Consider the following 12899-nt stretch of genomic DNA (forward strand, 5'->3'; position numbering starts at 1 on the left):
GAAATGGCCTCTCTTGCCTTGAAACTGATACCCTAGTAAAGACGCTACACGTAGATAGCACACACAAATAAATATACATAAGGAATGTATAACTTTTTGATGGAGTCATGACCCCTTCCCCACCCAGTTCACTAAAAATGCATAAACAAATTACCTAAACAAGAAAAATCCTTCACTTGAGCTAAATAGTGATTTATGGTACAATTTAAGAACAGAGCCTAGAACTATAATTCCTTTCTACTTTCTCACTAACCTCTCTATGAAAGAAATCATCCTCTTTTATTCTAAGAGCCTGAGAAGAAAATACACTGTAGTTAAGAGTCCCCAGGTTCTCTTGATTATTGCAAGTTCCAAAAGTGACTTTAAAATGTCAGAGACTGTTAAATATGCCCGGGCATCTCCTAGGAACAGGACACTGGGCTGGGGTGGGATTTAGAGCTATGGTATTCATGTGTGTGACAGAGGGTAGGAAGGGTTGGAGGTGACGCGATCAGGCTCCTGCCGACCCCTCCTGACTTTTCTTAAGCTACTAACAGGTCCAGCCTCTCCTCCACTATCCACACCACTGATGTGTTTCCTGGAATTCCAGGTAGAATCAGGATGCAAACTGAGGTGGGGCATTAGATTTAGGCAATTCCTGCTGTATTCTTCCAGACAGGAAAAAAAAAAAAAATAGCATCCCAAGGCCATGGGTACTCAGAAAGTTCAGGATTAAACAAGTGAGTGTAGCAGCTCAGGCAAAAACATCAGGATTAAACTTTCTTCTCTTTGTGTCTCTCTCTATGATTTCTTCTGGATTCACCTCATGTTAAGGTGAGTCCTTGGGGAAGACTTCAAAGATTAATTTGGATAAAAAATAATATGAAGTAAAAGAGGAGAAATAGAGAGACAAAGAGATATAAAGAGACTCTTGAGTCCAAAACACTAGGCAATCTGTCTATAGCGAATCAGTCAGTAAATTGATAAATTTGAAGTATCAATAAATCAATATCATTAATACTATTGCAAGACTGTTACACACCCAGAATGAACCGATGCATGGAAAATTGTCTAGTGTGTTAATGCCAGCATATGCTCTGTGAATATTGGCTAGCTGAATCTAAATTCAATGAATACCTGTTCAGGAATCAAAATAACATTTATTCACAGCCCAGTACCTTTCTGTTGCAGATGTAAGAAATACTATAAGAACGGATAATAAGAAATGGCCACTATGTTACTGAATGTAAATCCATGTGCCTGATGCACAGAGAGGCCAAATAATATTCCCAAACATCAGAGTCTGAGGCAGGGAAAGGTTTATTGAAGGGTCATGCAAGGAGAATGGCTCATGCCCCTCAAAGTCTCAAACTCTCCTAAGAATTTCAACAGAACGTTTTTAAAGGCAAGGGTGTGGTACATATACACAATGGAGTATTACTCAGCCATTAAAAAGAATACATTTGAATCAGTTCTAATGAGGTGGATGAAACTGGAACCTATTATACAGAGTGAAGTAAGCCAGAAAGAAAAACACCAATACAGTATACTAACGCATATATATGGAATTTAGAAAGAAGGTAACAATAACCCTGTGTACAAGACAGCAAAAGAGACACTGATGTATAGATCAGTCTTATGGACTCTGTGGGAGAGGGAGAGGGTGGGGAGATTTGGGAGAATGGCATTGAAACATGTGTAATATCACGTATGAAACGAGTTGCCAGTCCAGGTTCGATGCATGATACTGGATGCTTGGGGATGGTGCACTGGGACGACCCAGAGGGAGGGTATGGGGAGGAAGGAGGGAGGAGGGTTCAGGATGGGGAGCACGGGTATATCTGTGGTGGATTCATTTTGATGTTTGGCATAACTAATACAATATTGTAAAGTTTAAAAATAAAATAAAATTAAAAAAAAAAAAATAAAGGCAAGGGTGAAGGAGGAGAACTGTTGGTTGTTGCCGACTTTTTGGCATTGGAATCCTTTGTTCTTGCAGTCATCTACATAGGTCAGGTCATGATGTTCCTGTAAATCTCCAACAAGGCAACACGGCTATTCTGTGTTCTGCAACTTTTTTTTTGTCTCTGTATGAATGGAAAAGTGTCATACCATTAAAGGTCAGAGCCTTGAGAAGGGTTATCCTGTATACTTCAGGCTATAGCCAATATTCTTAACTCAAAGTAAAAGTAATAGAATGCAAAGGTTAGTGTAACATACCCAGTATGGAGTCAGATTTGTTCTTCCCTATTGCAAATAGACTTTCAGAACTGGTTAAGACAGAAAGCTGTGTGAACGAGGCCAGTGTAGCTTCTAGCTCCCTGTTGTACTCACACAAATTAGATTCACACTAGTTCCTTTTTCTATCAATATATGTTCAAATTATTTTGTGCTGAAAAATTTTAAGTGGAGTTAGAATAGCAGTCATCACATTGAGAATCATATATTCTAGTTTTAATCCTGGGTCACCTATCTCCTGTCTCTGTGACTCTCAAGAAATTACTAGCTCCTCTGAGCAGATTCATTTAATCAGTACGGTGAGGACAATATCACTTCCCCACTTCATCAGGGTGACTAATTTTGAGAGTGCAGTGCAGTACAGTGGCTGGCATATGGCTGTTTCTATATAAATGAATGTTATGTATAAATCTAAATGACAGGGAGGCATTGAGCCGATCTCTCTAATTTTCTCACTTACTTTGATTCAATTGATTGCATGATCTTAGGGTGCTACCTTCTCAAAAGTTGATTAAGAAATTTCAAGTGTCTATACTTTCCTTTAACATTGGCCAAACAAGTTGTTAATGATGTTATTTTAAATGAGCCTGCCTTTATGAGCCTTCATAAATTATTTCATGAATCATGATTTAATTCAGGACGATACAGCATAAGGTTGGTAAAAACATTTTCTCTGGTGGGAATTAAATTCTGACTTTAACAAAGAGACATGTTAAAGTGAGTTGATTGCTGATCCCCATCCCCATGTTTATCATTATGTACTTAAATTTTTGATTCCAATAAAGTCAATTCATCACAGACTGGGAGACTCTTGAGTGCGGTGATCATGAGAAGGGATCCCATCAGTAGACTTCGGGCACTCACATTCCAGCATCCCCACTTAATGTTTCCATAATCATGAGCAAGTTAAACATAATGTTTTTTCTATATGGACTTCTAGGTCCTCCCCTCCCATGGCTTGAATTTGATGCCATATTTCTGCACTCTTCTTCCTCTCTGTAAATAATTTTGGAAATATTATAACATTGTGCTTTGTGTAGGAAACAGGATTTTATTTTTGTTTCTATTTCTGCAGTAGGCAAGAAGGTCCCCAAAGGGATGACATACATCTTCCAGTTTGCCACAGAGAAGGTACTTGGTAAATAATTATTGAGTGAATGAATGTGCCTTATGCTTTAAAACAGTAATGATAAACAAAGCAGTTACTGTAGTGATAGGAGGATAAATCATAGTAATAATAATAATGTTTACTAAAACAATTAACATTTAATTAATGTTAAACACTTGAAATTTATTCTAAGGGCTTCATATTTATTTAATCATGTCTCAATTACAACAACTCTGTGAAGTATTTACCTTTGTTTTTAATTTTATAGATAAGGAATCTGGTACAAAGGAAACTTTGTAAATCTGCCTGGGATGACATAGCTAGTGAGTGGAGAAGCTGGGATCAAACTCAGACAGCCCCCAACTTAGGATGGTTCGACTTACGATTTTGAGACTTTATGATGGCGTGAAAACTATGCCCATTCATTGGAAACTGTACTTCATGTTTTGAATTTAGACACATGGCCATGCACTCTCCTGACTCTGAACAGTGGCCCATCAGTCACTAGATGAGCAGGGTAAGCAGCCGATACACCTACAACCCTCCCGTACCCAGACGACCAGTCTGTCCTTCACTCTCAGTGAAACATTCAATACATTACATGAGATGTTCAGCACTTTATTATAAAACAGACGATGTGTTAGATGCCTGCCCACCGTCAGCTCATGTTAGTGTTCTGAGCACATTTAAGGCAGGCTAGGTTAAGTCGATGTTCTATAGGCTAGCTGTGTTAAATACATTTTCTGTTTTCAACTTGTGATGGGTTTCTTGGAACACAACCCCTTCAAAAGTCAAGGAAGATTTATATCCCCGCCTCAGTTCTCTGAGGATCCTAAATTGTCCAAGGGCAGATGTAGTGCTCGGTGTGTATATCTGTATTTCTTGGTCTGTTTTCTCCGGTGAGGAAGTTGGACTCTAGCCTCTAAGATACAGTCTGACTTTAATTCTATGATTCTGTCCTTTATTCCTTATCTCTGACTCCATTTCTCATCTGGGCCCCCTCCACCCCATCTCCTGCCTTCTTTTCCACAGTCACACTTGCCGTCATGGTCTCTGGTCCCACTGGGTTCAGACTCCTGTGCTCCGTGACTGAGGTTTCGGCTCCTCCTGCTCATTCCCCACCTAAAGGGGAAATCAACTGTAGTCAAGGGAATAATTAGCCGCTGATTACTGCTGATCTATTAATTGGGAAATGCCGTAGGCCCTATTTAGACTGATCTGACTAATGAAATCACAGTATCTTTAATCAAGGGTTCACTAATGCTTCTGGCTAGAAGATGGAAATTGGATATATTTTACTGGCGAAAATACTCCCCCCTTTTCACCAAAATGTTTGTTGGGTGAAGCTCCCCATTCAAAGTCTTAAACTCTCAGCCTATGGCAGTTGCTTGTAGATTCACTTAATTATATCTGCCACTAGATGGTTAGTGTTATAAGGGCAGGATGTTGCTGTTGTTTAGTTGCTAAATCATGTCCAACTCTTCTGGGACCCTATGGACCATAGCCTGCCAGGCTCCTCTGTCCATGGGATTTCCCAAGCAAGAACACTAGAGTGAGTTGCCATTTCTCCTCCAGGGGACTCTTCCTAACTCAGGGATTGAACCTGGCTCTCCTGTGTCTCCTGCATTGGCAGGCAGATTCTTAACCACTGAGCCACCAACAAGCCCCATAAGGGCAGGTGTTCTGCACATTTTATTCCTGAGTCCCCAAGTTCTGGCTCATAGTCTTATACATGGTAAGAACTGAATAATTTAGATAGAATAAATAAATGGATTGTTCTAAGCTTCTGATTATACATTGTGTACAAGGAAAATAATAAAGCTACCTTGTTGCATTATTAGATGTATTTCAAAGAGCATATATAATGAACTTGGCTGTGGCTAGCATCTAAAAAGCACATAACTAAAGATATATACTCTTGATATATGATTATGTTTTTAAAGTATACTCTTTATATCATGTTTTCTAAAGAAACTGTAATGATTGTAAAAGTTTAACAATGAATGAATGATAAAAGAATGGTTTATTGAATGGAAGACAAGATAAATTAACTCAGGGGTGACCTATAAGTCTGATTTCTCTAGTTATTAAAAATATTAATTACAGCTGATTAGTTACTCTCTTTTTAAATAAAACGTACACAACTTACTCTCTTTTTAGTTCTCCTTTCTAATTTATATTCTGCCTTGAGGGAGCATCATGTGTACCTTGCTTCTCTCTCTCTCTCTTTTTTTTTTTTTTGCCACTCATGGTAGTTACTAATTTACATTTCTCAATGAAAACAAATATTTGTTGAGATGCTATCTGTGCAGTCATGTGCTAAATTGTTTTCCATTTGTTTACTGATAGAGGAGAAGCTAGTATTCTGAGTCTGTGGACTGGTTGCTTTCATCTTCTTTTCAATCTCTTTATAGCCAAACAAGTTAAAAAAATTTAAATGACATATTACTGACTTCTTTCAAAATTGATTCTGGATATAAAACACATTTTATCAACAAAATACACTTGTGCGATATTTGGTGAAAAGAGTAGATCAAAAATCATGCGTGGTGCTGGGAACTCTGGTCAACCACTTGTAAAAGAATGAAACTAGAACACTTTCTAACACCATACACAAAAATAAACTCAAAATGGATTAAAGATCTAAACATAAGACCAGAAACTATAAAACTCCTAGAGGAGAACATAGGCAAAACACTCTCTGACATACATCACAGCAGGATCCTCTATGACCCACCTCCCAGAATATTGGAAATAAAAGCAAAAATAAACAAATGGGACCTAATTAACCTTAAAAGCTTCTGCACATCAAAGGAAACTATTAGCAAGGTGAAAAGACAGCCTTCAGAATGGGAGAAGATAATAGCAAATGAAGCAACTGACAAACAACTAATCTCGAGAATATACAAGCAACTCCTACAGCTCAACTCCAGAAAAATAAATGACCCAATCAAAAAATGGGCCAAAGAACTAAATAGACATTTCTCCAAAGAAGACATACAGATGGCTAACAAACACATGAAAAGATGCTCAACATCACTCATTATCAGAGAAATGCAAATCAAAACCACTATGAGGTACCATTTCACACCAGTCAGAATGGCTGCGATCCAAAAGTCTACAAGTAATAAATGCTGGAGAGGGTGTGGAGAAAAGGGAACCCTCTTACACTGTTGGTGGGAATGCAAACTAGTACAGCCACTATGGAGAACAGTGTGGAGATTCCTTAAAAAACTGGAAATAGACATGCCTTATGATCCAGCAATCCCACTGCTGGGCATACACACTGAGAAAACCAGAAGGGAAAGAGACACGTGTACCCCAATGTTCATCGCAGCACTGTTTATAATAGCCAGGAAATGGAAGCAACCTAGATGTCCATCAGCAGATGAATGGATAAGAAAGCTGTAGTACATATACACAATGGAGTATTAGTCAGCCATTAAAAAGAATACATTTGAATCAGTTCTAATGAGGTGGATGAAACTGGAGCCTATTATACAGAGTGAAGTAAGCCAGAAAGAAAAACACCAATACAGTATACTAACGCATATATATGGAATTTAGAAAGATGGTAACAATAACCCTGTGTACGAGACAGCAAAAGAGACACTGATGTATAGAACAGTCTTATGGACTCTGTGGGAGAGGGAGAGGGTGGGAAGATTTGGGAGAATGGCATTGAAACATGTAAAATATCATGTATGAAATGAGTTGCCAGTCCAGGTTTGATGCACGATACTGGATGCTTCGGGTTGGTGCACTGGGACGACCCAGAGGGAGGGTATGGGGAGGGAGGAGGGAGGAGGGTTCAGGATGGGGAACACATGTATACCTGTGGCGGATTCATTTTGATATTTGGCAAATCTAATACAGTTATGTAAAGTTTAAAAATAAAATAAAATTTAAAAAAAAAAAATTCATGCGTGCAAGTGTGCTCAGTCTCTCAGTCGTACCCAACTCTTTGCGACCCCATGGACTGTAGCCCTCCAGGCTTCTCTGTCCGTGGGATTCTCCAGGCAAGAGTACTGGAGTGGGTTGCCATTTCCTCCTCCAGGGGATCTTCCTGACCCAGGGATCAAACCTGTGTCTCTTACTTCTCTTGCATTGGCAGGCAATTTCTTTACCACTAGTGCCACCTAGGAAACCCCATCAAAGACCATATTTCAATGTAATTTTTTTTTTTAATGCCAAGCTTAAACATCAAAATGTGAGGTTTTGAGTGGCCTCTTCACTAGAGTTGATTATCCACCTTCTTGGCGTAGGAGAATGTTGTAAAGACTTCAGTGACAACAGTGTCTTCTCCATTCTCAGCTTGAGCTGTTGGCATGAGTCCAGTGATTTCTTCAGGGATAGTGACCCCTCGTGGGTCACTTCTGTTTTGGTTTGGGTGGCTCAGATGGCAGCTTGCAATGCAGCAGACCTGAGTTAGATCCCTGGGTTGGGAAGATCCCCCAGGGAAGAAAATGACAACCTACTCCAGTATTCTTGCCTGGAAAACCCCATGGACAGAGGAGCCTAGTGAGCTTCCGTCCACGGGGTCGCAAAGAGTCGGACACAACTGAGCAAATAATGCTTAAGACACTAATTCTAGGCCAGGAAGCCTATGACCTCTTTCAGCCCTAATTCCCTGTGTTAAATTGCTTCCTGCTTAAAAGATCTAGAGCATTTTTTTTTTCTTTCTTGCTCTAAACTCTGACCAAAATGGAGAATATTATTCCCATTTTACAGATTCCAAACCTGTGTCTCATTCATTTGAATGAATATGTCAAATATAACATGGAAGTGAGTGTTTGAGAGTAGAGCTCTGTGACTCCAGATTTCTTCTGTGCTTCTTTATCAACATGCCATGTTAGCAAAACAACATGCAGTAATATAATTATCCTTAATCTTTTCACAAGAGATAGACAGACGTATGTTTGTAGAAGTTCTAAGCAGAAAGCATTCACAAAATTGTAATTCTGGTAGCTGAGTAATCTTTCATTCAACTGAAAACCAGTGCTGAGTTAGCCAAACTCTTATTGGTAGACACTTTTTTTGTCTTTCTGATGTTAATAAAAATCAGGAAAACAGTAAATATTTTTAATACATCACTCTTCCCCTTTTATTTTTTCTCTTTAAGATAAAAGCCTGTAAAAGTTTATCAGGTTAAAATGTGACCAGTAATTGATTTGAAAATAAAATGACTTCCATTATTCTTGGCCCTCTAACTTAACAATCATTCTGTGATGGAGAGAAAAATATATTAATCTCTAAACTGCACAATCTCACTGCAAATCTCCACATTCCTCCTCTCTCCCCATGTAGCCTTGTTCCCTGGTGACAAATCCTCAGGTAAAAGATACTGGAAGAAAAAGCACCTTTTTCTGAAAATATCAGTTGGATTCAGTAGAAGTAAAATCTTCTGTTACCAAGAGGATATCTTGTAATTTTAAAAATTCATTTGTCACCATAAATGGCTATAGGTAATTAATGGATAGCCGTGGTTTTATACATTCAATGTAGTTACTTGTTTTTCTCTAATGTTCTATATAATAAAAAAAAAATTCTATTTGTTATTCCCCTTAGATTAGATTTTGTTATGCTGATGTCATAAACTCTAGGTCTGTAGAACCACTGTTTAAATAAAATTGTTGGTGAGGTTCGCAGAAGCAGGATACGAATGAGGGCAGAGGGTACCTGATGTGGATGGCATTTGCTTCCCTTTGGCACGTCAAGAATGAAGGCATACATAGCTTACAGAAGTGCCCACTGTGACACAGATAAGTCCTGAAGCAATCAAGGACCCTAAGGTAATGCTTTAAAGAAAGAGGGTGGGAGGAAGAGAGAGATTGACTGGGATGAAAGAAAAAGTAGTTTAGTTTTTTTAAAAAAAAAACTGTTTTTCCATGACTATACTCAGACACAAGATGGGTTTGGGCCAAAGGGGCTGGAGTTTGTACAGAACGCTTGGTTAAGCTTCTAGTATCTTTGCATGACCCTCTCATCAACAGGCCAACATATCACTTTTCAAATGTTGAAAAAAACTATCTCTTCGGGAAAATGTGCTGAAGACATAACTGCTTCTGTGACAGACTCTCTCCCAGCCCAGTGCGGCTAAACAAGTGACTGAATACACGGGTTTCCTGTGCTTCCAAGCTGTGTTATGTTTTCTTCCCTAGTGCTCAGAAGCGCAGTCATGTCCTACTCTTTTGACCCCATGGACTGTAGCCTGACTGCCTCCTTCTCTCAGGCAGGAATATTGGAGTGGGTAACCATTTCTTCCTCCAGGGGATCTTCCCAATTCAGGGATCAAACCTGCGTCTCCTGCATGGGCAGGTGCATTCTTTACCATTAACACCACCTGGGAAGCCCCTTCCTTTCCTAAATTAAAGCCAAAAGCAACAATTCTTTTCTTCTCAACTGTTCACGGCTGACACATCTGCTTCTCGTAGCCTCTTTGACCCCTGGAAAGTTCTATCTGGGTTGAATTTCTTGGAACACAAAGGTATAGCTTCTGCCCTAAAGTTCTTTCTGGATGTAGGAAGGAAGCTAGGATGAGGCTGTTTTCTGGCCAAATACCCAAAAGCAGAGCGTGGAGGCAGCCTGGAGGTGGGAGGGTCCCCTGTCCTGGTGAGCAGGCCAGTATTCTCAAAGCACTGATTCTGGGGTTGTATTTGAAGGTGGATAGAAGTACTCTTGACTGGAAAACCCCATGGATGGAGGAGCCTGGTAGGCTGCAGTCCATGGGGTCGCTAAGAGTCGGACACGACTGAGCGACTTCACTTTTACTTTTCACTTTCATGCATTGGAGAAGGAAATGGCAACCCACTCCAGTGTTCTTGCCTGGAGAATCCCAGGGACGGGGGTGCCTGGTGGGCTGCCGTCTATGGGGTCACACAGAGTCAGACATGACTGAAGTGACTTAGCAGCAGCAGCAGAAGTGGTCTGGCTGGCAGGGTGTAGAGGAAATCATGTCTGAGTGAGGGCAAGAGTGTGGAAAGGTGAGATGCTGTGTCATACCAGGGATTATGGGTAGTCAGGGTCAAGTGATCTCAGGGATTATGGGTAGTCAGGGTCAAGTGACCTCAGGGATTATGGGTAGTCAGGGTCAAGTAAAGCAGAGAAGGGATGGTTCCCAATGGGTGAAGAACAAGTGCTGGTTAGGCACTTTTTCCTTTTCACCTGTTTCCCCCCTTCATTTGAAATGTTAACCTCTTCTAATTTCAATTGCTTTTGTTATCTGTCTGGTAGCATACCTTTAGGACCCTATAACCCAAGCATAATCAGGAACTTATTTGGTTCTGATCACTGCTGATTTTAAATTCTGGTTTATATGTAATAATCCATACATATTTAATATTCAAAGGCTCTGCTTTCCTCTCTCTGTTGTATTGCTAGCCAAATTAATAATTATCCCTTCCCTGAATACCACAAAATTGAAGTGCAACCTCTAACAGAAACTACAGGTTCTTGACAAAGCAATTCCAATGTACCACTCTAGGGGGGAGATTGGAGGGAGAGGGAAAAACTGTGGAAGGGAGATAATGAAACATAATTTTCTCAGTCCTAGGAATTTCAGAGTTTGAAAGTGAAAGCCAGCAGGCCTTTAAAGACTCAGTTTGTTAAAAGGAAAGACTACAGGGACTGATTCCGTATCGTATAATCTCATTTTAAGAAAGTGACAGCTGCAAGTTCACTTTGGCACTAATTGCCTTTCTCTGATCAAGCCCTGCTGTCTCTAACCCTGACAGTCTGTCTACGGTCAAGTTTTTATCTCTATCTGTATTCCACAGCCCTGACGAAAAGCTTGTCTGTGTTCAGTGGTTACGTTTGTCTTTGAGAGGAGTGAATATCTTGCCACAGTATCTGTGTCTTGAATCATTTTTCCTTCAGAAAGGTGGATTCCCTAATTGTAGTATATTGCATTTTGGAAGATTCTGTGTTCTCTTTTTAATGGATTTGATAATGCTTTGTGCAAAAAGGAAAAAAATACAGGAAATTGTTATAAAAATAATGAGAAACAGAACAGGATATGAGCTGGCATCAAATGAGAATTTTTAAGCAGCCTGATGAATATAAGTTTTCACTCTTCCCCCTAATCAGTCAGACTGTCGTGGGTTTGAATCTCAACTTGCTATTTAATTAGGCAAATTAACCTTCTTGTTTTTATAGCACCCTGTTCCTGCTTTCATCTTCCCCCGCTGCCTTTTCGGTTTTGGGCTGTGTCTGCCTTGCCCACTAGACTGTGGTCTTTCTAAGGAGAAGGATGGTGTCCTGTTCATTTTGTTAACTATCACTCAGCCCAAAGCCTGCCCAGAAATGTCCACAAGATGTATGTTTCATAAATGAACAAATCTTTGTATCCTGTTCCTCCCATTCAGTTTCAAATACATTAGAAAGCTATCGATCCCACGCCTCAATTTTATTGAATATGTTCTTCTTCCCTCTCACCACTCCAGCACACTCAGGAAATAGCACTTTGCAAGTTCTTTCATGGATCTTCAAAAAGAGAAGAATGTCATCTAACTCCCAATGTTATTTATCAAGCAAAGGGTGAAATATTGTTAGACAAATGTAACAGTCTCATCTCCATCAGGAGAAGATGTAGGAAGCTGTTCTGCTCTGTGACATTTGAGGCACCAGTACAGTTTAGAGTTAGTCCTGAACACAGACATGGTTATTAAGTAGTAGCTCTAATGGGGTTGATTTTTCAACATGATGGCGATTTGACTCCTGAAACATGCAGCTCTCATTTAATATGGAAAAGAGATGATCTGCTTACCCTTCATAGTGTTTATCATCAACTTCAATTTTTATTTCTAGCAAGGTCTCAGTACTTCATCTTAATTGCCACTGATGAAGCCAGTGATAGAAGAGGGCTAGCTTGATTTTTGCATAAATGATTGGCTCTGTCAAAATCATAAAACACTCTCATTTTGGTAGTTATGAAATGCTTAATTAGGGGTCACAGAAGGGAGATACATGTATGAAAATATGTAAACTTTATTTTACTGTCAAGAAGAGTATATATTAAATGTTGGACAAAGCACGACCTTGAAGATTCCGAGATCAATAGGATATAGCTTCTGCCTTAGAGGAGCTTACCAGCTAATTGGGAAGACATATGTTTAAAACAGTGATTGCAAAGGAATGTGAATAAAAGCCTTGGTTGCTGACTGTGTAAGACCCAAGGATCACACAAAGTCTTTGAGCAACTATGCTCAGGGGACTGGAGGCCATTAAGTCTTCGCAGAGAAGAAGCTACTGAGACTTTAGAATCATAAGATGGTTTTCAAGTGTACAGAGAGCCCAGGGCTTCCCTTGTAGCTCAGTTGGCAAAGAATCTGCCTGCAATGCAGGAGACCTGAGTTCAATCCCTGGATCAGGAAGATCCCCTGGAGAAGGAAATGGCAACCCACTCCAGTATTCTTTCCTGGAAAATCCCATGGACAGAGGTGTCTGACAAGCTATAGTCCATGGGGTCTCAAGAGTCAGATAGGACTTAGCAAACTAAATCTCCAGGATGTTGCAGGAAGAAAAACAAATGTTTTCTGGTACAAGGATAAGAAAAGCATGTGTGTTTTGGAAATTT

This window comes from Bubalus bubalis, chromosome 15 (assembly GCF_019923935.1).
Source record: "Bubalus bubalis isolate 160015118507 breed Murrah chromosome 15, NDDB_SH_1, whole genome shotgun sequence".
Taxonomy (NCBI): Eukaryota; Metazoa; Chordata; class Mammalia; order Artiodactyla; family Bovidae; genus Bubalus; species Bubalus bubalis.